The sequence below is a fragment of the Puma concolor genome, chromosome A3, assembly GCF_028749965.1.
Source record: "Puma concolor isolate L17-30 chromosome A3, mPumCon1.1.hap2, whole genome shotgun sequence".
In the NCBI taxonomy this organism is placed as follows: domain Eukaryota; kingdom Metazoa; phylum Chordata; class Mammalia; order Carnivora; family Felidae; genus Puma; species Puma concolor.
In genome coordinates, this window is record NC_141669.1 from 136,861,777 (window position 1) to 136,886,201 (window position 24,425).

General features: G+C 54.7%; 1 long non-coding RNA gene across 1 annotated transcript in view; it reads left to right on the plus strand.

Moving 5' to 3' along the window:
- LOC147582847 (uncharacterized) overlaps positions 1-24,425 on the plus strand; it is a 75,800-nt gene that overhangs the window by 20,804 nt on the left and 30,571 nt on the right. The window contains exon 2 of the long non-coding RNA XR_015248805.1: positions 1,659-1,732. This is a non-coding gene — a long non-coding RNA (uncharacterized LOC147582847). The remainder of the gene's footprint in view (positions 1-1,658; positions 1,733-24,425) is intronic.

Sequence of the window (24,425 nt, forward strand, 5' to 3'; positions counted from 1 at the left end):
CTCTCTCTCTGCCCCTCCCCCGTTCATGCTGTGTCTCTCTCTGTCCCAAAAATAAATAAACGTTGAAAAAAAATTTAAAAAAAAAAAGAAATATTGACAAATCGGACTTCTTCAAAATTAAAAATACCTCTGCTCATCAAAAGTCAACATTGAGTACATAAAAAGGCAGGTCACAGATAAGAAGAAAATATTTGCCATACATGTGTCTGATAAAGAACTTCTGTATCCAGAATATTGAAGGAATCCCGAAAACTCAATAAGAAACAAACACAGAGCAAGACTTGAGTCGACCCTTCACGAGGAAGACGCACACACGGACAAGCCCATGGAAAGCTGCTTAGTGTCATCAGTCGCCACGGAAACACACAAGCACAGTGAGGTACCACTCACATCCATCAGAATGGTCAACATTCAAGAGATGAGTCCTATCTTTTGCTGGCAAGGTTGTAGGGCAACTAGAACTCTCGGCGATGAAAGATGGCACACCCACTTTGGAGACTGCATCGAAGCTTCATAAAAAGCTAAACACCCAACCTTCCTGCCACGAAACCATTTCGTTCACTCAAGAGAAAAGAGAACACATGTCCATAAAAATGGGCACGACCAGAACGTCTACTGACACCAGGACGAACCAATTGTATGGATTTATACAATGAAGCACTGAGTAGGAAAGAAGAATAAACTGACACAGGCAACAATATGGGTGAATCTCAAAAGCTAACGAGCACCCATCCTCTGATTACACGTGGACTCGGTTCGTGAGCGGGGAGAACGCATCTACGCAAGGAGAACAATGGTTGCCGTGGGTATGGACCGGAAGGTCCACGAGGGCACTTTCTGGGACAATAGAAATGTTCTCTGTCTTGCTGGGAGTGGTGGTTGCATGGGTATGTCCGTTGCTCAAAACTCATTAAATTGTACACTTATCTGTGGATTTACTGCACGCAAATTTGGCCGCAATAAAAGAACGATCACGAATACATACTGCTGTCCAACCCTCAGCCAGCATCCCCCACCCTCGTCCACCCCCTTTAATGTTCCAAATTCACTCCTCAAAAACTCTGCTGCAAAACACAAAATCACAAAGCAGAAAGATAATAAAAAGCCTGTTAACATAATGCCAACGTATTTTGGGGACAAGTAACATATTGTCTGTCCCTCAGAAGGTCCACTTTTAAAACACGTTCTTTCTAGCCATGTAATTAAAAAGAAAACAAATGTCATTCTGTCTCACAAAATAAAACAAAGCAAACCATAGTGACTGATTTCTTTCTTTCTTTCTTTCTTTCTTTCTTTCTTTCTTTCTTTTTTAAAGAAGGCAACACTAATCTGTGTCGTTAGCAGTCAGGGCCGTGGCTTCTGCCGGGAGGGGTGGGTAGCCCCTGAGGGGGACGTGAGGGGCTTCCAGGCTACGGCCCATTTCTGTTTCTGGGTCTGGGTGCAGGTTATGATGGGTGTTCTGTTTGTGGAAAACGCATCAAGCGTAGCACTTACTTTATGTATGTTTGTGTACAGGTACGTATAGACGCTTTCCTCGATGTTTCTCAATTACACTTTCAAAGAATGAAAAACAAAAACAAATTAATCCCAAAAAGTCGATCGTGGCGAAAGGTTGGCAAACGATGGATCGACTCAAAATAGACATTGTTTTTTGAAAGCAGGAAGAGAAGAGGAGAAAGAAAGGATGGACGGACGGACACAGCCTCTCACACCCACACGGCCCTCTTCCAAGGTCAGTCATTCCGATTATTGTTGACACGTGGGCTCAGAACTTATGCTCACTTGAGACGTCCCGCCCGCGGCTGGGGAGTCACGGCGGGGCCGAGGGTCCGGGTGGCGCCCGATTGTCTCTGACCGGTCCGGAAGGTGCTGGTGTGGATGGGATCACGTGGGATGCCTGCCCACGGTTGCTCAGTGGGCGGGGCCGATGGCAGGCTGGTGCGATTTGCGACGTTGGCAAGAATGATGTCCTCGGATCCGCAATTTGCTGGAAACTGCGCGGCGGGCTGGGGGCAAAGCGAGATGGGGGAACCTGCGTCGGGACCCGGTGCCGCCTCTGTTTTCGTCACCCGGGTTCATCTTTGTGCTCTTGTTGCGTTGACGTGACTCCCCTTTCCTGTGCCAGGTTCGTTCTGTCTTCACAGCCGTGGCCTCACGGAGTGTAAGTATCTGTAGGGATCTGGAAGAGAGAGATGCGCACATGAGAACTGATGCGTGGGGGCTTCTCCGGGAGACACTCACAGGATGGGGGCTGCATCGCCGGGTCAGCGGGTCGTAGTCCGCATCCGAGAAGGGGGCCAGGCTCTGCCGCTGAGAGCCCACGGAGAAAGGAGCACGATCGGGGGCGTTTCGGGAAGCTGGCCGCGTTGTGCTCTGTCCTCCCTGGGTGGTGACATGTGTCAGAACCAAGAACAGCAGAAATGAGTGGAGATGCCAGGAGGCCAGACTTGGCAAAGGCAAATCCCTTCTCTTTTGAGACTGGCAGGGAGAGAAGAGGGGAAGGGTACATCTGGGGAGAGGAAAGGCGAGAACAAAGGCTCAGAGGCTGCGTGAGCGCTAAATCCACCTCTAGGACCGTAGCTGGGGAGGCGAGGGTTTCGGGCTGGGAAGCAGATGCCCGGCCGCCCAGCCCCCTTTGCCACCAGCCCCGGGGACCCCCTTCCTCTCCACTTCGCCACCTCACAACCACCGACGGTGATCTGGACAGACAGATACCTCCCAGGGACGCCGGGCAGGAGGAGGAGTGAGAAGCGGGTGCTGAGGTTGGGGGAACCCGGAAGTAGATGAGCTCCCTTGCTTCGGGCACCTTGTCCTCCAAGGGGACTCGGCCATGCCAGGCTAAGTGTTTCTACCAGGGTGAGAAAAATGGCTCAGGGGGTGGGCCGTGCCTCAGCAGTGGACACATGGCCAAGTGTGACTTCCTGTCCCCAGCCCTTCCCCTTCTCACACCCCTCTGCCACTTCAGGAGATGTCACCTTCTTAGCCTGGATTTTGGGGGCCCCACTAGCCTCCAATTCCTTCTGGTCTCCCCCTATTAGTCTCCATACGCACGGGCCCCTCTCTTGCCCCCTGGAAACCCTTGGGGGATCCATTGCTCGTGCCCTCTCCTGCTCTCATGCACTCTCTCTGCCTCTTACTTGGCCCTCAAGGCCTTATTCCAGTGTCTCCTGACTCCTGAAAACCCCCTGACCTTTCCCGTCCTGTCCCCAAGCAGAGTGGTCAGCCGTTGTGTGCCCCAGGACCCTGACCGGCCTCATGGTTCTGGGGCTCTGGATGCTCTCCAGCATGGACTATTGTTCCCAGACACGTGTCCCCTTTCCTCGGTCCAGCGTTCAGTCCCTTGAGGGCTGGGCTGCCTCTGACACTTCCCTGAACCCCAAGACACACAGCAGGACATAGCCCCCGAGATCCGAAGCTGGAGGGGACTCTGCTGTCACTGTCACTGCCCCCTTGCCCTCTGGCCGCTGAGCACAGGCAGCCTGGAGGGTGCCGCAAGCAGTTGGGTCTCTTCCGCCAGCCCCGCTCTGGCCGGCCGACGCCCCCGGTTCTTGGGGTGAGGGCCCAGGCTCGGACGGGTTCTCAAGGGAGGCCAGAAACCCTGGACCAAGAGGAGGTGGCAGCTGTGGGGCCCCTAAAGAAGCCCACGTGGCCAACTCAGCTAAGGTGCCTCACAGTTCAGCCCCAGCCCCGTCTGTGTCTGGCTTTCACCTTAATTAGTAAGAGCTTTTCAGAGAAACAATAAAAGGACGACATAGCAACTTGGACAGGGCAGGGAAGGCAAGAGCCATTTTGGTAATGGAGTCCGTGGAATTACTATTCGAAAGAGAGATAGGGTGGAGGGGGTTGGAGAGAGAGAGAGAGAGAGAGAGAGAGAGAGAGAGACCACTCTCTGCTATTAAGAAAGCCAATGGCAAAGCTGTACTGCCATCCGCTCGGTTATTAAAGATCACTGATGGGGCGCCTGGGTGGCGCAGTCGGTTAAGCGTCCGACTTCAGCCAGGTCACGATCTCGCGCTCCGTGAGTTCGAGCCCCACGTCGGGCTCTGGGCTGATGGCTCAGAGCCTGGAGCCTGTTTCCAATTCTGTGTCTCCCTCTCTCTCTGCCCCTCCCCCGTTCATGCTCTGTCTCTCTCTGTCCCAAAAATAAATAAATGTTGAAAAAAAAAAATTAAAAAAAAAAAAATCACTGATGGCCACCCCGCCCCCAGGAACAGAGCGAGATTGCACCTCCATGAACCCAGAGTTCTGGACACTTGTTCCCAGAAAGCCAAAGTGCTGAGCTCAGCGGTCTGGGGAGAAATGTGCGGGCCCCGGGCTTGCTGGCTCACCCCAAAGACCCAGGAGCCAAAGAGGATGATGGCGAAGCTGAGTGCCTCCGCCAGGAGCGTGAGTTCATACACATGGCACACCAGGCTGGTTGACAGGTGGGAGAGTTGAGGACAACACACAGATTCACTTTCCCAAAACCTGTATCTGCAAAGAACACGGAAGGAAGCCGCTTGGGCATTCAGGGACGGACCTCTGAGCAAACGCTAGGCTTCTTTCTCTCAACACCTTCATTTCCACCTCCAAAGGGACTGGTTGCTCATGGTCAAACCTCATAACTAACCCAACCACAAAACCTCCAGGGTTTCACCTAAAGGCAGGTCAGACGCAGACTGGCGTGGTAGAATGGTACCCGGTTCTAATCTTTACTGCTTGAAACGAAGCAAGTTGTTCAATTTCTAAGCCATAGGCTCCTCACCTGCTAAAGGGGATGATGAGCCCTGATCTGACTATGCCATGGGGTGGCTATAAGGACAAAATGTTGGAGTGGATGCCAAACAGCACTGGAAATGAGAAAATACAGCATACATGTTATTATCTATAATATACTGGGAATCCTATGGATGAGCAAGAAGGTGGCAGGCAGGGAAGTGAATGGGTGTATGGGTAGGTGGGTGGGTGGGTAGATGGATGGATGATGGATGGATGGATGGATGGATGATGGATGGATAAATGGATGGGTGGGTGGATGGATGGATAAGTTGGTGGATGGATGGATGGATGGATGGATGGATGGATGGATGAATAAGTGGATGGGTGGGCAGGTGGGTGGATAGATGGATAAGTGGATGGATGGACAGACGGACGGATGGATGGATGGATGAGTGGGCGGGTGGGTGGGTGGATGGTTGGATGAATAGACGTGTTGGTGGGTTGGTGGGTAGGTGGGAGGGCAGGTGGGTGGGCCCATGGATGGGAGATGGATAGATAGGTGGGTAGATGGGAAGAAGGAAGGAAGGGTGGTTGGTTACAGAGACGCTAGATCAACGGAAGAGAGGAGCACGAAAAGATGGAAGGAAGGTGGTTGGCTAGATCAAAGATGGTTAGATGATGAATCATTGGACAGACAAAAGGAGACAAGTGTGAATTGACAAAGGCCTGGACAAAAGCAAGGATGAACAAGTGACCTCCTGCAGTCCTACAGAGGGACCAGCGAGACAGAAGGATGGGTGTTCTCAGTAAAAGCAGGTGCAAGCCCAGCATCTGACTCCCACGCGTGCTCCCCCCGTGGCCTGGCCCCAGCTCAAGACCCGAGGGCCCAGTTCTTCCTCCCAGGGGCACATGGCTGCAGAGTAACTGTGGACCCCTGCTTTTCAGGCCAGTTCTACCTCAGCCAGGGGGTCGTGAGCAAGGGGGAGACTCCCAGCTCCTCGGCTTCCTCTCGGACTCTCTCACTACTACTCCAACTACTCCTGAATGAACTTCCTCGTCACCTGTTAATGGCCAGCTTCCTGCTTTCTCCAGCGGCTTCTTCATCGTCCTTCCGCCGAGTTCCTTTTCCCCAAATGGGAACTCCCTGATGAGGCTCCCCCTCTTCCTGGATCCTGGGTCTTGGGGAACCCCTGGCAAGACACAATGACAGAGGCCTTTCCCCTTGACCTCTTCTTTCAGCAGCTATTTTAGCTGGGACCACCCTGCCCCCCACCTCGAGGCGAGGAGAGAGGGACCCAGTGCCACGTGGTTTCCACCAGTGGCTGAGCTTGGGCCGGGGGCTTGCTCTGTTGTCTCCCCTGATCTCAAGGGGTCAGGTCTGGACCCCAGGCTAGAGACAGGGAAGCCTGGGGGGTGGCAGGGCGGGGGGGGGTGGGACTTGGCAGGGAGGCACGTGCATGGGGCGAGGAGGAAGGCTGTGGTGGCCCTGGGAACAATGACCAACAGACCCGCTCCCAACCCAGGGATTTGGGGGCCCCAACGGCCCACGCTTTCCCAGACTCTGCAACTGGGTTGAGATGAATGAGTGCTTTCCCTTGGGCCAGACCTTGAAGGGCTGGGGCCCTGGGCGGTTGGAGGGCAGCCTCCATCTGCCTCCCGCTGTGCACTCTCCAGAAGGCCTAGCGGGCTGGCAGTGACGGCTCCTGGGACCAGGGGTTCAGCTTGGCCTGTGTCTGGAGGTAGCCAAGACCTGGAGCCCCTCCACCAGCTTCTTTTCTCTTCCTCCTGCTCTTTTCGGTTCTTTGCGATGGCCCTGGTCGGACGGCGGCCGGTCCCACAGCACCGAGCCCTGGTGGCAGGGGTGAGGCAAGCAACTGAGAGCCACCACCACCATCCCTGTGCGGCTCGCCGACAACACACGCCTGCTCCCAGAGCCAGCGGGAGGCCAGGGCCACGTGAGGGACACACAGGGGAATCTGCAGGAGGGAGGGGAAAGGACCAGGAGAAAGTGGACACTGCCTCCCAAGGGCAGGGCATCCCTTGCTGAAGCAGACCTTGCAAGGCAGGGGGGCCAGCACGCGGGCCTCAGCCTTGGGGCTCGGGGATGGGGGCCATAGGGCCCAGCCCCCTCTCTGCTCTAGCCACCCACACAGCCCACATCGGTCTGATGGTCGGCAAGGGCTCTAGCAGTCTTCTAAAAATATCCATCCGGGGACTACTCCCAAACCAGAGGGGACGCGGCCACGGGAGGGTCCCTGGCAGGGGAACAGGGCACGAGGCATGCAGGTTCTCCCTGTACTCCTGGGAGCCGACATTGGGATCCCGGCACCCTAAGAGCAGAGGTTGTGTCGTGGGCACGGCCACGTTCCCGGCACCTAAGATGGCACCCGCACGGAGGAGCTGGCCAGGGGGGTGCCTGGGAAGAAGAAGAAGACCAGAAAGCAAGCCAGGAAGGGGGAGGCCCGGCAGCAAGAGGACGCTTCTCCAGGCTGCCTGGGGAAAGGGGGATGCACAGCCTTCTGTGAAACAGGGTGACCTCTCAGGCCAGCCTGGCTCAGGGTCCCATCCAGCCTTCCAGGGGAGGGAGCAGGGCATGAGGAAAGAGAGGCAGAGGGGCATGAAAGAGGTCCCTGGCAGGAGGGTGCAAAGGGGCCTCCAGGGAAGGATAGGAAGGGGGACAGATCAGGGAGCAAGGGACCCTGGAGGCCAGTAGAGCAGGCGCCCCAGGGTGCAAGGACAGCTCCCAGGGCTGCGCACTAGGCAAGTGCTGCGTAAGATGCATAAGGTGAGCCACTCAGACTCCTGTGGGTGGGGGCCAGGGAAGAGGAAAGCCTCAAACCAAATGATTTCAAACTCCCCTGAAAAGAGAAGACTCTGGAATGGGGAACCGCGCCCCAGAGCAACCAGAGGGTGAAGCGGGCATATAGAGCACAGGGACCAGTGTCCACGGCCATGGCTCTGGGGCAGGGGCAGACCGCATCGGATCGAGGTCGCGGCTTCCTCCTCTGTAGCGCGGTGACCGTCCCTCTGGCCTCAGCCCGTCCACCTCGCTCCACAGTGACCAGCAGATGACAGCCTGCGAGGAAGGGAGCCCCCACGCCTTGGCCGCTGGTCTGAGGCCGCCGTGCCTTCCCAGGGCCGGGGCGGGGGCTGCGGAGAGCAGGCCTGGCACCCGCAGCGGGCCGCCCCCCCCCCCCCAGCCCCCATCAGATCCGGCAGAGACAATAGCTTCTCCCTAGCGATGCCAGCATATTGTTTTGTGGGCCAGGGAAAGAATCCAAAGCGTGAAAAATGTCTGACCACAACAATGGCCTAACGAAGGCAAGAAGAAAGCGAGACATTCGTGGCAAACGGCTTGATGCAAACGCACGCGGGCAGGCACACGCCGCCCGGAAGCGAGCGCCCGGGAAAGCACCTGGTAAATGAGCACGGGCTTCGTGAACGTAAGGGATTGTTCTGGACGGCGGCAGAGGCTAGAGATTAAAAGGAAATAAAGAACCAGAAACCACCGTGAATACAGAAGTCGGCCCCATGCGACACCGCTGAAGGCTGGTCAACCTTCTTTAATTTCTTTGAGCTATTACCCCCTTTCTAATTTCTCCTGACATTTGTTGCCTACTAAATCAGTGTGATGCATGGCGGGCAGATTAAGAAGGTTCTCCCAGCCTGTCCCCTCGCCCAAGTGAGTCTCGGGGTAGTGATTTTGAGATTGTCTTTTTATGCTGAAAATGCTCAAAAGTGGTTTCATTTCCTTTGGCAAAAGGAAAAGGTCACCCCAAGTTCCCAACCTTTTAATGCTGCTGGATTATCAAGCATCTCGGGGAGGGAAAGCGGTTATTCAGCCCAAACCAGGGAAGGAAAAAGCCGCATACGCAACGTCAGGGGGGGTTGTTTAATGCTCCGGTTTCAGAAACTTCTAGAAGTACATGTCCTTTCAGCCAGGCAAACAGCCTCATGCTTGGGGGGGCGCCCGCCGGGAGGGGGTGGAGAGCGCCTCCAGCCCCCTTGGGGGCGGGCAGGGGTGGCCACCACAGAGCTGTACGGGGTGGGTAGCACTGTGGGCCGAAAAGCCCCTGTTCCGGGTGGGGTCAGGCCCTCATCTGAAATCCTGCCTGGGGCCCAACGCCCTCTCGGTTTCCTTGTCTGTAGAATTAGAGGGTTGGTCTAGACAGTCTTGAAGGCACTTTCCAATGTGACCCTCTGTCATTCTTTAAGCAGAAACACGTAGTTTTGCTAGTGAGTCTGAACGGGGAAGGAGAATCAGCCCCCAAGGTGAAAGCGTGAATGTAAAAAGCTACAGCCGTCTGTACCCGTGAAACCCTGGGAAGGATCACAGCCGGAAAAGTCCGGACGTGGTGTCCGCGGTTCCCTCTGCATCGACGCCCTGTTCTGTGCTATGTTACCAGAAGCCCCTGCAGACAGTAGCCGAAGCTTCCCGGGCCTTGGGCAGGAACAGGCGGGTTTCACCCTGAGAACCACCTCAGGTTCAGCAGGAGTCTGGGGGGGACTCGTCCCGTGGGGGGGGTCAGGAAGAGGCCACACGTATGTTAAAGAGTATTGTCCTCTCCTGGCCTAGAGCAGCTGTCGATAAGCGTGGAGGCAGGACATGTGAGCCCCAGTCGATGACCTTAGCCATGTCATTCTAAGCTCTCTGTCCCCGCTCTTAACAACCCGGGACCAAGCCTGACTTGCCTTCCAACCCCCCTGTCCAGAGACCCCAACGGAACGAAGGACAAGAAGGGAGATTAAACCATGCAGATTTGCCAGACAAAGCCCTTCCAGTGTGAGATGGCATGAACTAAAAGTCAAATATTATGCGAGTACTTTTAGGTGAATTAGATTTTATTGGAATCAGCTCTAAGCAGTAAATCAAAAGAGATCTGTTTCATTGGTAATTAGGAGGACCTATTTCTATACCAAAAAATGTGGCATGGGCTTTTCAAAGAATACTCCTTCCAGTGGCTTGATTAAATATTCTTTATGATGGCATTTATTCAGTTTTTTTATTAAATGTTTTTTTAATGTTTATTTTGAGAGAGAGGGAGAGACAGAGTGCGAGCAAGGGAAGGGGCAGAGAGAGAGGGAGACACAGGATCCGGAACAGGCTCCAGGCTCTGAGCCGTCAGCACAGAGCCCAACACAGGGCTCGAACCCCCAAATGGTGAGATCATGCCCTGAGCCGAAGTTGGCTGCTTAACCGACTGAGCCACCCAGGTGCCCCTATTAGTTTTAGGGGGGTTTTCTTGGTTTTTTTTTTGCTTGTTTGTTTTAACACCAATCTGTCTTCTTCCCTCATCCAGTGCCAGGATACCAGAGGGTAGGGAGCCCAACTGGACAAGCCGAGGCCAGTAGCCCCTCCTGCAGGGGTGTGTTCAGTGATTCTGAAGGAGGAGACCCAGATCCAGGAAGCTCCCCTCCCTCCCCGTCCAGGCCTCTTGGGGGCAGGGAAGCAATAGTTCATTCAGACAGGCTTCTAAAAATGATGTGATGGGAGAAACCACCTCGTGGCTGGTACTTAACTTTTGCTCTAATTAATTTCACGGACAGGCTGTCTTTCGAATTTACAAATGTTGTGTCTGAGTCAGAAAGTGCATCAGAGGGAAAGAGCTCGTGGTGAATTATGTCCAAGATGCCAAAAAATGAAACTAAATTAAAATAATAGAAACACACACTGCCAGAGCCTACTGGGATAGACCCACACGTGCTTGCTGTGCACCTACTATGTGTAAGGTGCCATAGGAGCACATCAACCGCTTCCTTCTGACTCCTGCAAGCAAATGTGCTCCTGAAAGAGCGGAAGCACCAGAGGGTTCTGTTCTCTGGCTTCTCCCCACCCCAATGGCACGAGACACATAGCAAAGGCATGTGGAGTGTTTGGGACGCTGGTAGGTGGGGTGCTTAGTCTGTTGGCAGGAGCTGTGTCTTCAAGGGGACCTCCCCTTGGTACCTACCTGTGTAAGAGGTCACTGCCATCCAAAAGCGTCTGCAGGACTTTGGGATCGAAAGCCCGGCCCCGCGGGGCAGACGAGTGGAGAGAGACGGAGAGAGGACAGAAGCCGAGAGCCTGCAACTCAGAACTGTCACAAAATAGCACAGCATCTTGGGCTTGGACACGGCCACCTGGAGCAAGGAGTCCCCAGCTAAGGGGCCCATGGCCCTAGATGGGGCGGGCGTGGCCCCTCCTTGAGAAACCCCAACATGTAAACTTAACTCCATTTTCCCAGTTCTCTAAATGGATCAGATGTCACAGGAAGGTCGTCAGTTATCAGGGGGCCTCATAGACTTGCTGGCCCCCTGTCTGCAAGAGACATCCTCCTCATCTTCCTGCTTATGCCTCCCCCCAGAGCCCAGCGAGCCCCCGCAGCTGGGCACAACCACCTCTGTGGCCTCTCTAGACCCGGAAGACATCAGTTTTTAAAACCTTTGATGACCAATCAATTGCCTGTGCATCCAAGGGCGTTCTAAAAGTTTTAAAGGCTTCTAGACTCTCTCATCTGGAATTTGCAATCACTTGGGACAGGCTGAGGTTTACTCCTGCATTAGCAACAGAGATTGCATGGCCTGGTTTAACAAGTCTCTTTGCTGATCCTGTGAGGCCGTTGTGTCCTAGACCCTGAACTGCACAGCGAGAGGCCCACACACGAACACAGCAAGTCCCTGTCCTCGCAGGTTCTCTCGTAGAGAGCAGAGGTGTCCCAGGGAGGGGCACAGGTCTGGGGCACAGGGTCTGGATGACAGCCCCTTCTGAGATGGCGGGGAATTTCAAAGGAGGACAGAGAGCCGGGAGGCTCCCCAGAGGGGCGGCTCGGTTGTCTCGAAGGATGGGTGGAAAGCCCTCCAGGCAGAGAGGCCTGGAGAAGGGACATTCCAGGCACGAGTTAAGCCATGTGCAATTTGGGGCACCAGGATGGCTCAGTTGTAGAGCATGAGACTCTTGATCTCAAGGTTGTGAGTTTGAGCCCTGTGTTGGGTGTAGAGATTACCTAACATCTTTAAAAAAAAAAAAAAAAAATCACGTGCAATTCAAAGAACTGGGAACTCTGGGAATAAGACACCGCTCGGATCACCAAGGGCTCATGAGCCAGCTGAAGGTTGGGTTCATCGTGAAGGAGAGACGAAAGCCTTGCAAGGGTTAAGAGAGGGCAGATAAGGGCAGGTGAGGGATGAATTGGGGTCAGGGCACAGAGGGCATCGGCTTGAGGAGCTGGTGGCAGGGAGAATTCGCTGATGGCACAGGAAAGAAATAATGGCGGTCTGGTTCAGGGCAGCAACCCGGGATGGGGGAGATAGGGCTGGAACCAGGAAACATTTCCAAACCAGCGCCCCGCCCCCCCACCCTGACGTGACGGGTGAGGAAGAGAAACACACTAGCCACCATCCCCAGGACTCTGCGCCCGGAGCTGGCTGGCCGGCTGGCTGCTGAGGACTTCGCGTGAGACCTGGGATTGGACTTTCATCGGCAAAGACCACATTGGGAGCAGCGAGAGAACCGGTTCGTGGTGGGGGAAGAAGACCATGAACTTGGTTTCTTCAAGATGAGGGATGACGCCTACGCAGGTAGGGACAGAGGCTCGGGACACGCACTGAACAAGAGATGCCGAGGACCCGGGGACGGTGTGGCGGGAGCCAGAGAGGAGTCTGAGTGAGCCAGCCTGTCACACGTCTGCGGGGGGGGGGGGGGGGGGGGACAGCTGGGACAGGACGCATGGCAAGCTGGCCCAGGAGAGGGTGGCTGTGCCTGAGGACAAGAAGCCACTGCTCCGGGACACAGGACAGGGTCCCGGGGAAGGATTTGGGGGAGGGGAAATGGGTGTGCCTTCTGGGATGGGAGAGAACAAGCAGGCTGGTGAGACGGTGAGGGGACTGGGGGGTCGAGCGGGAGCCTGGGTTCGGACGGGCCGCCCGGGACCACCTGAGGCCGTGTTTCGACCGCGCAGCCCTGAGTTTCCCAGGCAGCGGGGAGGAGCAGTTCTTCCCAGAGGCCTTGGGCACCAGGTGGTGGACGGGCTGGGGTCTGGGGGCAGCTCAGGAGTGAGTCCACAGCACCTGGACGTCCACACCCACAGCGGCACCCGGGCAGCGGAGCATGGCAGCAGTGTGACCTCAGGCAAGCCACATGATGCTGTCTGGCCTCAGTTTCCTCTGGTGTCAAATGGGGATAATGTTGTCCCCTCCCTGCCAGGCTCCTGCCCTGCCCACACGCCTGTCTCCCCATCCAGCGTGGGCTCCCAGCGGCCAGGTGTCCGTCGTTGCGTCCCCCCGTCCATCCCACGCTGCCTCGGGCACACACAGCCACAGGAGAACAGAGGGAGGGTTCTAAGACAGGCTCGCTCAGAGCCGTGACCGCGTGGCCCTCCTGGGCACTCCATTACCATTAGGCGGGCACACGGCACCTGCTCCATTCAGCCTTCCCAGGTGACTTTTTTGAAGGGGCCCATTTACAAAGTTCCAGCTCCTGTTTGCGCCAGTTAAAGTGCACAGAAAAAGGGACCCCATCAACATCAACTGGGGCTGCTTCCAACTTCTCTAAAAGCCAGATTTCCCATTCGAGAGAAATTACTCCTGGTCCTGCCGTGGACCACTGTTATTCGACTCAGAGTATAATTTCACGGCATTAGCAAAAATGATCCCTTTTACAGGTCTATAAACGCCCTTGGCCCACAAAACAGTCTTGACCTTCAGAGAGACAGAGATTTCACGGTGGGGGCTGGGGGGGGTGGGGCGGGGGGGCCTCTCACCCGAGACCCTCCCGGGGCAGGGAGGCTCCTTGGGGTGGAGGGCAATCTGCAGTGACCTTCGGGGCCCCCTCGCTGGGGGCCTGCCGGAAGCTGTGTGTGTTTCTGCGTTGATCTTCTATCGCAACGTACTTTTCCATTTGGTCAGGCAATCATCGGGTGTCTTCCTGGAGCAGGTGTTGAGACCCGGGTAACCCTTGGCTACCTGGGCGCCCCTCCTGCCGCTCCTCCTGACCGGGGCTGTCTGTGGGGTCTCCTGAAGGTGGTGGGGGCGGGTAGCAGCATCTCAGAGTGCTTTCTGGGGCGGCCTTTTCCCCTTCGGAGAAATTTCGTAGCTTCGCTACCTTAAGGGAAAACATGGAGAGAAGCCAGTGAGGGTAAGGAGGGGAAAGATGGGGGGACGTCTCCTTTTCATTGCAGGGACAGCTTCCCGCCCCCCTCCTCCCCAGGGAGGTCCCCAAGGCTCGGCCAGGAGGTCTGGACGCAGGCTACTGTCTGCGTGCGCGGGGAGGGCGCACAGAGCGGGAGGCTCAGGCGGCGGAGGCCTTCGGCAGTCATTGCCAGGAGCTAATGCGAGGCATAAATCATCTGTCAGCTTACGGAGTGACTTTCAAAGTTGTTGGAATGGAATAATTAAAAGAAATTGATATCGTAAGAGAAAGCCACGTCCGCTGTCGCAAGGCCTTGCCTCGCTGACAGCTCGTTGCCACGCGCACAGCATTACCAGCAAGGCCGCAGGACGCGGTGCTCCCTCTGCTCGGCACTCAGGGCTCTGGCGACGCCCTCCCGAGGCACCTTCCCCAGCGCCCGGAAGAGCTGGGCCGCACCGGCCGCGGCCTGTGGGCAGGCTTCCCGCGGGTGGGCAGCAAGAGGAGTGGAGAAAGCCTCCCGTGGCTCATCAGCTCGCCACCACCAGGGACAGACCTAACCCCACCCAGGTGATCGGTGATGACCGATGAACCCCGGCCCCCCAAACCCGCCACCACGCCTTTTCGTCAGCTTGCCTCTCGGAGACGTAGAAATGAAGTCCATCCAGGCCACCGGCTCAATAGCCAGGAGCTGCTGGACGGGAGCCCCCTGTGCTGTCCAAAGTGGGAGCTACAGGGTAAGCCAGTGGGCGCCAGGGCAGAACTGAGAGAGACCTTCTCTCTCTGAGTGCCCCCAGCCAGCCTCACCCCTCCTTCCACACGAGGAGAGGGTGGCCGTGTTAAGGTCTGCTCTATACCAGGCACTGGTGTGGTTCCGTTTTGACCCATTAATCTTACAGCAACCCTCTCCCTTAGCTTCTCTTATTAAGCCTCCTGGAGCAGATGGGGAAACTGAGGTCCAGAGAATTAAGTGACTAGATCAAGTTCACACCAGCCAGAGAGGGTAGAAGTGGACCTGATCCGAGGCTGCCCGAACTTGCCCCGAAGGACGGGTCATAGGAGACCACGAAGGGCGAATGCTCCGGAAAAGCTAACCTGCAGCTGGGCAGGGGTGAACCAGAAGAAGAGCGTGTCCGTCAGGAGGCCCCGCCTTGGTGCTGAGGTCGTCCCAGCTCTGATCCTGGATCCAGCACTTTCCAGCTGAGGGGCCTGGAGCCAGGTACTTAACCGCTTGATCGCCCTCCTTAGCTGGATGTCCGATTCGGGGTTGTCAAGATTGTGCCTGGCCTCCAGCCAGCCCTTGGTGAGCCCAGGTGCTGGGACGATGGCCGCCCTCTTGGCGTAAGGATGCCCCCGCTTCCCTCAAGCCCGGGGACCCAGGCGTATTCCGCCTTCTCTCTCGGGGTTTTGCAAGTGGGAGAAGCCCTTTGGGGGAGCCAGGGCGCACCCCAGCTCTCCCGGAAATGAGGCCCACTCCACGCCGGGATGAGCTGGGTGCCCCTTTCTTCCCTTACTTTGCAAACGCTATGCCGCGCTCCAAGCATCTCTTGGAAAACTCAGCAGTTTCTTATTTAGGGTCGGGCTTGACTTGGTTCTTGCGTCTCTGAACTGTGACTAGCCGGTCGCCTCCCCAGGGGACTCTGCCAGCTGCCCTCACGGGCTGCTTTTTCTTCTGTGGCCTTGTTTTCCGTCTTGAACATGGCTCCTGGGTCCGTCTGGATTCTCTGCTCCGGGCCCAACTCTGGCCTCGCCTGCTGAATCACACCAAAGAGAAACAAAATGGGTGGCCGTTGAGAATTCCGTCTGTCTTCGATTCACATTTTTATAAACGTATCTGTGCGTCCAGGGCAGGCGTGTCGATGGGCCGTGGAAATGAAGGTCCCCCTCAAACGCACATAACACCGCGGGCACTTTTGGGGAGTCGCTGGTACCCCACAGGCATTAACCTTGAATCCCGTGATCTTCGCTGCAGACCCTAAGAGCAGGTCCGCCGAAAGAGTAAAGCCTCTCGAATTTGTATTGGCTCCTGTCTACCAGTTGTCAGGGCCCAGGGTTGAAGTCCAGTAAATGCCTCACTCGGGAAACCTTGGACACTCGACAGACCATTTATTTATCTCTGGGCCTGACCCATGCGTTCCAAAGCTCAAGCCGTTGGGGAAAACAGGCTTGGAAAAATGCATATCCCACCCGCCCCCAATATCTCAGGCTAACAAGTTGGCCCTTCAGCAAGTATCCCATTGTCCAAATCGTGCGGACACCTCCATAATGCCCCCCCTTCATCGGCGTGTATAAAAGATCCCCTATGCTTCCTATATGCGCCCATGACCTCATCTTTCCTGCACAGTCCACTTGCTTTCAATGGACCCAGTCACGAGCCGGAACTGTTTGACTCCAGTGTTTCCTATCGGGCCATCTGTTGGTCGGAATTAGCGCGCAAGCCCCGCTTTGCCGGTGGCGGTACCTCCACAGCGGCACCGCCCGCCGCCCTGGTCCCCCCGCACCTCTCCCCTTCCCTCCTCTACCGTCCTCACCCCGGGAGCTCCCGCGAGTGCCCTGTGGGAGCTGCCGGGAGACGGTCATAAACCCGGCTCTGTTCTCCGGCAGTTTCAGGCCCAGCCGGGCCCAGACCCGCCTTTTCTTCCTTAAAGGTCACAAAATCTAATTAGAACGATTGCTAACTGTATATTCTCGTTGTCGGTAAGCCTCAAATAATAAAAATCAGACCAAATGAGACTAATCAAGAGAGATGGAAAATCGATGTCATATTTGTTCCAAGTAATTTCCTTTTAGAACAGAAAGGGCTCTTAGGAGTGGTTTGCGAATTTAAAAGATGTTTACGGTTGCATCTAGACATCGGAACATCAAAGTCAACCCCAAACGGAATTTCGCTGGATGATCTCTCTCTTTATTCCCGGAAAAGCCAGGGCGGTGTGGTATAAAGGCTAAAACGGGGCGACAGCCTTTCTTGGGTCTGCTTTAAGTAGTTCTGGCTTTGCCAAAAACAAAACAAAACAAAAAATTGAAAAAGGGATCCCTTAAGACAGGAGCAGAAGGTCGGTAATACATGAAATTCTTTTCCCTTTCTTCAATATTTTTCTGAGTAGTTGCTTTCAACTGAATGCACACTTAAGAAAAAGCCCTAAATAATAGAACAGAGATAAGGCATAGCAAAGAAGAGAACTGAAATCGTTCTTCAAATAACATATCCTTTTGCCCAGGATTCCCCTCAAGATAGTGGTTAACGAGCCCAGATAAACACCCCGTTCTCCATTTGGTTCTGCGTACGCGTTCATGACAATGGGAGGGATCTGTACCAAGACGACCCGGTTGATCTGCTTCGCCGTGATTCCTTCGCGCTTCCCCAAGAGCTGGAAAGGAGCCCCCTTAGAGGCGAGGCATCCTTAGCATCACACCCCGATCACAAGTAAACAAGCACCAGGCACCCACGGAGGCCAGCCTCCAGAGCAACAGCTGTCCCTCTTATAATTAGAAATTCCCCAGTGGAATCCAAATAGACCCAGGCTAAAGTTAAGCTCTTGGCCTCTTGTTCTGCAAAGTCTGACCTACCGCCTGTGGGTCCAATCATGCCTTGGGCATGCGCGTCTTCTGTTGGCACGGAATGGGGGGCACACTCCCTCGCCCGTTGCCCCTCAAACCACGGGAGACATCCACTGGATGCACATAGGTCCTTGAGTCCATTTCAGAGAAAAGTTACCGGTTCAGGGCTTTGGCCAGTTGTCTTTTATTTCTGCCTCAGTCCATCTGGATGATTCTTCTTCTTCACTGTTGGTCTCAGAGAGGCCGTAGCTACGCCATCTTGGATCGCCTGGAAACATATCCACAAAAAGCTTGGAACGCACGCCCTCCTGCCCCTTGGCCCACAGACCTCACGACAAGTCCGGCCCTGCCTGAGACATGTTTGCTATTTCGATGACACGGTGGGCGTGTTGTTTTTTGCATCATGAGATTTCCTCCCTTCTGGCAGGTTCTACCGCAGAAGGGAGCACTGTCGAAACGGGTTTACCTGTTCCCCTAACTGGATCTCAATTATGTATTCGCATGGACAGTTCATAGTTAGACCCCTGTGGATTTCTGTTCCCCTTTACTATCAATCCACCTCGTTAGCCACGGAATTTCCAAGCCCCAGTCTCTGCTACATATGCTCAGAGCCACTGAACTCACATCGCTCATGGTAGGAGAGCACTCTGCCCCTGCTAGGTGGAGTGGGTCCTGCTTCTCCAGTGTCCCAAAGGGTACACGCTTAACTTCTCCTTTCTAATAGCTCTGGTGGGGAGGCAAGTGTGAGCCGTCTGTCTGCCTCCTGGCCACATCCTTGCGTAAAATGACAGGCATCTCCTAGAGAGTGGGTCCTTTTTAGGGAACCCTGGCACTGGCAACCACCTGGCCCAACTGGCCCCCGATCCTCGGTCGTTGGAAGGGCTCTGCTCCAGGCAGCTGTGACCATTCCCCACCTTACTGGGAGGATGCTTCACCCAAGGCTGCCGCCATATTTCCTCTTTGGCATCTTCCACCATGCTGAGATCATGAGGATGAGCATGATCCTGCACTGGAGCAAAGTTTATTCTTCTACTGAAGAAATCAGAATCAACACCGTGGAACCTGTTAACCACCCCTCCACCTACCGCCCACCTTACAAAGGTAGTCCCTCGGACAAATTAATTAGTGCCAATAAAATCTGGAAACCGCCTAAATCTTTCCTTTCTTTCAAGAAAAGTCCCAGGAAGGGGCGCCTGGGTGGCGCAGTCGGTTAAGCGTCCGACTTCAGCCAGGTCACGATCTTGCGGTCCGTGAGTTCGAGCCCCGCGTCGGGCTCTGGGCTGATGGCTCAGAGCCTGGAGCCTGTTTCCGATTCTGTGTCTCCCTCTCTCTCTGCCCCTCCCCCGTTCATGCTCTGTCTCTCTCTGTCCCAAAAATAAATAAACGTTGAAAAAAAAAAAAAAAATTTTAAAAAAAAAGAAAAGTCCCAGGGAGACTTTACTGGGCAACACGTCGGAAGACCAGTTCTAATGGCTTCACGAACTTGAAAGTACTAAAATGGAATATTTTTTTTCTTAAAAGCACCATAATTCAGTCTTGTCACTAATTCAGACAGTGTGTCCCCCAATTAGGAAGGTTAAACCATACATCACACTCTGCATATAAATTGCCAGATAAAACAGAATCATCTGGGTGGTTGGTAGCCAAGAGATGACATTATTTTCTTCAACTTGTTCAACCGAAAGAAAGAGAAAATCCAGTCCAATTTAAAAGTAACAACTTTTGAAAGATATTTTATTTATTTCGTGACCAATAAAAAATGAAACGCCTTTCTTCTTTCGCCACCTGGCCCTTTGGGGAAATCATGTTTCTGCAAAACCTCAAAACCGAAGGGCAGAAAATGTTATTTAAGTAATCCACCGATTTCCAGAGAACCAGGGATCAACCAGAAAGAACGCTTCTGCACCCGGGGGGGGGGGGTGGTTATTTTGCAGATGGGGAGGGGTCCCTCCTGCGACTTCAGGTTGGATTCAGAATTTTCCGTCAAGGCACGATCCCAAATCTGAGCCCTCGAGATGTGTCAGACAGAAGGGTACTTCCATTACTGGTGTTCTCAAGGGAGAAATCCATGCTCTTGTTGGCTCCCAGAGGGGATGAGGGGGTCTGGGGGCCGGTGGTGGGTGGATCACTGTAATGTCCCTGTTTCAAGACCACTGGGGACAGGTCGCCTTTGACGCAAACCCTTCTCTCGGCTTCCTCTGTGGCCAGGCAGCTCACGCTAACCGCCAAGGCGTCAGGACTCCTGCGGGCTCACTGCAGAGCAGCAATTTTCTTTTGCTTTGCTTTGATTTTCTCCATCCTGGCAATCGAAGACAAACCGAGAAAGCCATTTTCTCCTCCACCAGTCAAAACACCTTTGCCATTTTGTCAGTTTCTGTGCTTGCCTTTTCCCCCTGATCCCAAGGTGGGGCAAGAGATGCCCAGACTTCCGCCTCCACGTTCCCCTTCACTGAAAGGAGCCACGTCAACACCCTACACCCAACAGCCAACACTTCATGCACCCGTGTGGACCGGGTGGTGTTCTAGGTGCTGTGCGGGGGGGTCAGTGGTGGGAGAGACAAGAGAGCCAGGCTGCTCTCCGCTCCAGAAGACGGGGCACACATTACAGGTGGGGTTTGGTAACCTCAGATTGGGAGGAGGGCTCAGGGTTGGGGAGTCTTTGCGAACTTAGTTTGGGAATTCGCACTTAAGCCGGCAACAAAGTAGTGCCCCGCCCGCTCCCCAACTTCAGTCACGTGCACGCTGTGATTTTCCCCATACCATTTAATGTTTAAAGTTGACTAAAGTCATTTCACTTTTACTTTTAAGTTTATTTATTTATTTTGACAGAGTGCCGGTGGGGGGGGGGCGGGGTGGAGGGGCAGAGACAGAGGAAGAGAGAGAGAATCCCAAGCAGGCTCCACACTGTCAGCACAGAGCCCGACGTGTGGCTCGAGCTCACCAACCGGGAGATCATGACCTGAGCCCAAGTCAGACGCTCAGCCGACTGAGCCACCCAGGTGCCCCAAAATCAATTCACTTTTTAAACTTGGCCTCATCCTAAGCAATAATATCCTTGAAATCGCTCCCCAGATGGCCTAGATATTCCTCCCTAACATGCGTTAAGATTAGCCTAACCTTTAAGCAAAAATATACTCACACGTGTTCCACCTAAAACCTTCCTGGGCAGCGCTCGGGGCGTGTGCGTCACGGAGCACTGGAGGACAGAGCACGATCCCAGCCAACTGTAGTAGCAGTAGCTTCTCTTAGCCTGGGACAGCTTGAACTCAGGCTCAGACCCAGGAAAGCAAGTGGCCTTTTGGGGGACAGTGAGTTTCACCAAAGCCAGGAGTCTGAGCTGCTAAGGGCTCAAAGCCTCCCCTCCTCATCTAAGAATGACGTCCGGGGACAGATCATCTGGGGGAAACTCACGTTCCCATCCCACTCAAGACCCCTGCCTTTGTCTTCCCAGCTGGAAGAATCAGCCCTGCGATTTCTGCCCCTCCACCCACTGATTGACCCACATTTACAGCTCGTTAGTGCCCCACACTCCGAAACTGGCACATTTCTGGTCTCGTGCAGTCTCTTCCTCTTGGTGGAATTCAAAGACAAGAGAAGGAAAGCAAAACGGGGAAGTCTGTCTCAAAGAAAGAAATAAGCAATAAGAAATGGCCGATTCCTTGGGAGGACTGCCCTCCCAGGGAGGAGAAAGAAAAGCCGACTTAACTGGTCCCTGGCGACCGGTTGGGACCTCGTTGTCCCCCAGCCTTGCCTAAAGACAGCTCCAACAGCACCCCTCTGTGTGCAGTAAATAAATAAATAAATCAGAGGAATCATCTTAGCCTCGACGACATCTCTGTGGTAACTTCTTTGTTGGTAAAATGTCACCATCGGTTTTTGCACTAAAATTCAAGATGAATTGCGTCGCTCATTCGTGTAACAAGCTAGGTCTAGCTGGCTGCTCGAAAGGAATCCTTTTTCCCTTTTCTTCCCCAAAATCATAACCTACAGAGCACAAAGACCAAGTTTGGCTCAACAGATTGGGGACAGAACACTCAACAAACCATGGAAACTCTGTAGGGGAATAGACTCTTGCAAGGTGCCGAAAACCCGGCCGTGCTGGGCAGGATCTCAGGGTGAGAGGCTGTGGGGTTCGAAGGGACAGTTTGCTGGGCGTGCTGGGTGACATATCTGAATCCTGGAATGTCAGTCTGCGCCTCCGAAATGGACGGGGGAACTGATTCTGCCCCTTCCCTTCGGCACAGTGTTAAAGCACAGCGCGAGGGCTTTCTCCAGGCTGTTGCTTCCATCAGTGAAGGAGAAGGGACCCAGGGCTGTTAGATGATCAGGTTAGTAACAGATGAATAATCTGTCACTGTCAGGCTGTCTGGAAAGCCGGCCAAGCAGACACTGAAACAGGATGCGAGCCTCAGGTGGGGTGGAGAGGAGGTGCCCAGAGTTGTCCTGCGCCCCTGGAACCCTGCAGGGCCAGGCTGATTCTGCCCAGAAGTCACCCAGGCTCCCCTTTTGACGCTCAGCTGAACGTGTCCCCCATGGCCATGGAGTTACTACCACTCCCCCAAAGATTGGCAAAGGGAGCCGTCTTTGGCCCTCGCCCTTCCTCTGTGTTCAAAGTTAGTATTGCCCAAGATCTCATGGCGCTACACCGTTTGAGGCCCCAAGGAGATAAGAGGACTGAGCCCCAGACTCGGGAGGAAGCAGCGGGTGCTGCAGAGGCGCTGGGAGGAAGGGCTGGAGTCAGTCCCCCTCTGCACCCCGCCCGCCGAGCTGCCCCCGGCCCGTGACGTGCTCCGAGCTTCTCTCCTCCTCCGCGGAGGGGAGCGGGGGGATGAGGTGATCTGAGGTTTCTGTGATTCCTAAAGGCTTGTGATCCTTTGACCCTTTGACTGAAGATTCCTTCTTGTCCAGCTGAGCCCCTGAGGTCTGGCGTCTTTATCCTTGGTTTCCCGGTACCTGGACGCTAAGACTTTGGTGGCCTCCAGATCCGCTACCAGTAAGCGTGCCAATAGCTCGGGAGGTCTGCCGCTGGATTAGCAGAAGGCAAAACGCACAGCATCCCGAAGGATCCCCGCTTCCTTTTCCAGAGCTTCACGGGGCACATCCTTGGGGATGTCTGCACGGAAGACGGGAGAAACCAGGATTCTTGTGGCTGTGCCCGGTGAGGCCACCACCCTCTCTGGGAAGAGCCAGGGTTCCTTTGGGCAAACTTTTCGGGCTCCTGTGTTCTTTGCTCTCCACCCTGCCCAGATGGTGAGTTTGCTAGGGGAATAAGATGAGGCCTCTATCCACACCTCCCTGGAGCCTGGGCCCACCCCCTCCCGGTTCCTTGACGCGATTCATGCTGAGAGCCGCCCTGGCGTCCCCTGTGGGGTCAATAGCGGAGGTGATTGACAGGGGTGAGACAGGTAATCCGTGGGCTTGAGAACTTTCCATCACAGCATCACGCCGGGGTGCTCAGAAACCTACCCCCCGTGGCCCCAGCCCTAAGCCCCGGGGCTCCGTCCCTTGTCTGTGAGGGATGAGATGTAATGTCACGTATTTTCTTAACAAACCGAGAGAGGGGGAGAGAGGGAGAACCCAGCCCAGGATGTCACTCAGAGGCAAGAGTTCAAATAAACACATTTCTCCTTTTCCTTCATTCATAAAAGGAAGCCAGTTACAGCTCCAGTCGGGCAGAACCCAGGGTTCCGCCCTCGCCAAACAGGCCAGCAGCCTGGGAATTAGCGGGATGGCTGGAGTTTCACCAAATCCGCGGAAGAGCTGTTGGCCCCGGGTGAGAGTATCCCCGAAGCCCAGAGGCTGTTGGCTGGAGAGCACTGCCGCCCTTGACCTGACCTTGGGTCTCAGGGCAGACTCTGAGGTTGTGTTCTCTCTTTCCTTTTTGTTTGGTCCTGAACTCTCCCCGGAGAGAATGAACATGTCCCCATTTTTACTAGGGCTTTCCTCGATGTCCATGTAAAGAATAGTCTGGCAAGGGGCGCCTGGGTGGCTCAGTCGGTGGGGCGACCGACTTCACTTGGGTCATGATCTCATAGATTGTGAGTTCGAGCTCCACGCCGGGCTCTGTGCAGACAGCTCGGAGCCTGGATCCTGCTTCGGGTTCTGCGTCTCCCTCTCTATCTGCCCCTCTCCCGCTCACGTTCTGTCTCTCTCCTTCAAAAATAACCATTAAAAAATTCTTTGAAAGAAAATAAAGAACAGTCTGGCAAAAGAGGCAAACGTAGCACGTGACCTGGGATCGCATCCCGGGCCCAGTCGCTAGTAATCATGACGTAGCGGTCCTCGACGGTCTGGGGACAGCCACATCTGGGCTACAGATTAGATGATACCGGGGATTGGAGTCAACTTTCGGAGGGTGTGCTGATGATCACGGGGTCAGGGAGGAGAATGCCTGTGTGTCTGTTCCTTCCCTTCCAGTGATTTCGCAAACACACGCACAAGCACAGATAAAGCAACGTGGTACAACAAACAACAGTCAATCTCGGGATGAGGATGTGGGTGACCATCAACTTTTCTGGGCGTTCGGCCTTATTTTCCTAATAAATCAGGTGGGCTTTGCATTAGCTGCTCCCTGGGGCCACACCTGTGCTGAGCTGGTGAACATTCTAGGGGCGGGCTCACCTACTTGGTTCTTGTACTGCAGGGTACAGGCCTAAGCCGTGCACCAGCCACCAGTGGGGAACAGGAAACACCTTCAGGGATGCACACGCCCCTGCCCGCAGCAGAGAAGGCGGAAAAGACTCACCAGCTCTTGGTTTGCAACCTCCCCGGCGTGGCGTCACCAGCCAGCACCCTCTACACTCGCCTCCGTCGCCATAGCCTCGAGTGTGCTCGTCGCCCAAGGTCTAATTACACTCCTTCCCAAGAACATGATGAGGCGCTAACCCAGGGCCCATGGAAGAATCTCCTACGTTGAGAAGGACTGAGCGTAAGAAATGGAGAGGCCACGAGACAGTCACTGCCTTTCTCATCTCCTGTGTCCAGTGTTCTCGTCTGCAAAGCCACTCTGTCATCTCTGAGGTCTCCTTTCCGCTCTCACGGCCCGTGATTTTTATCTAGGGAGACC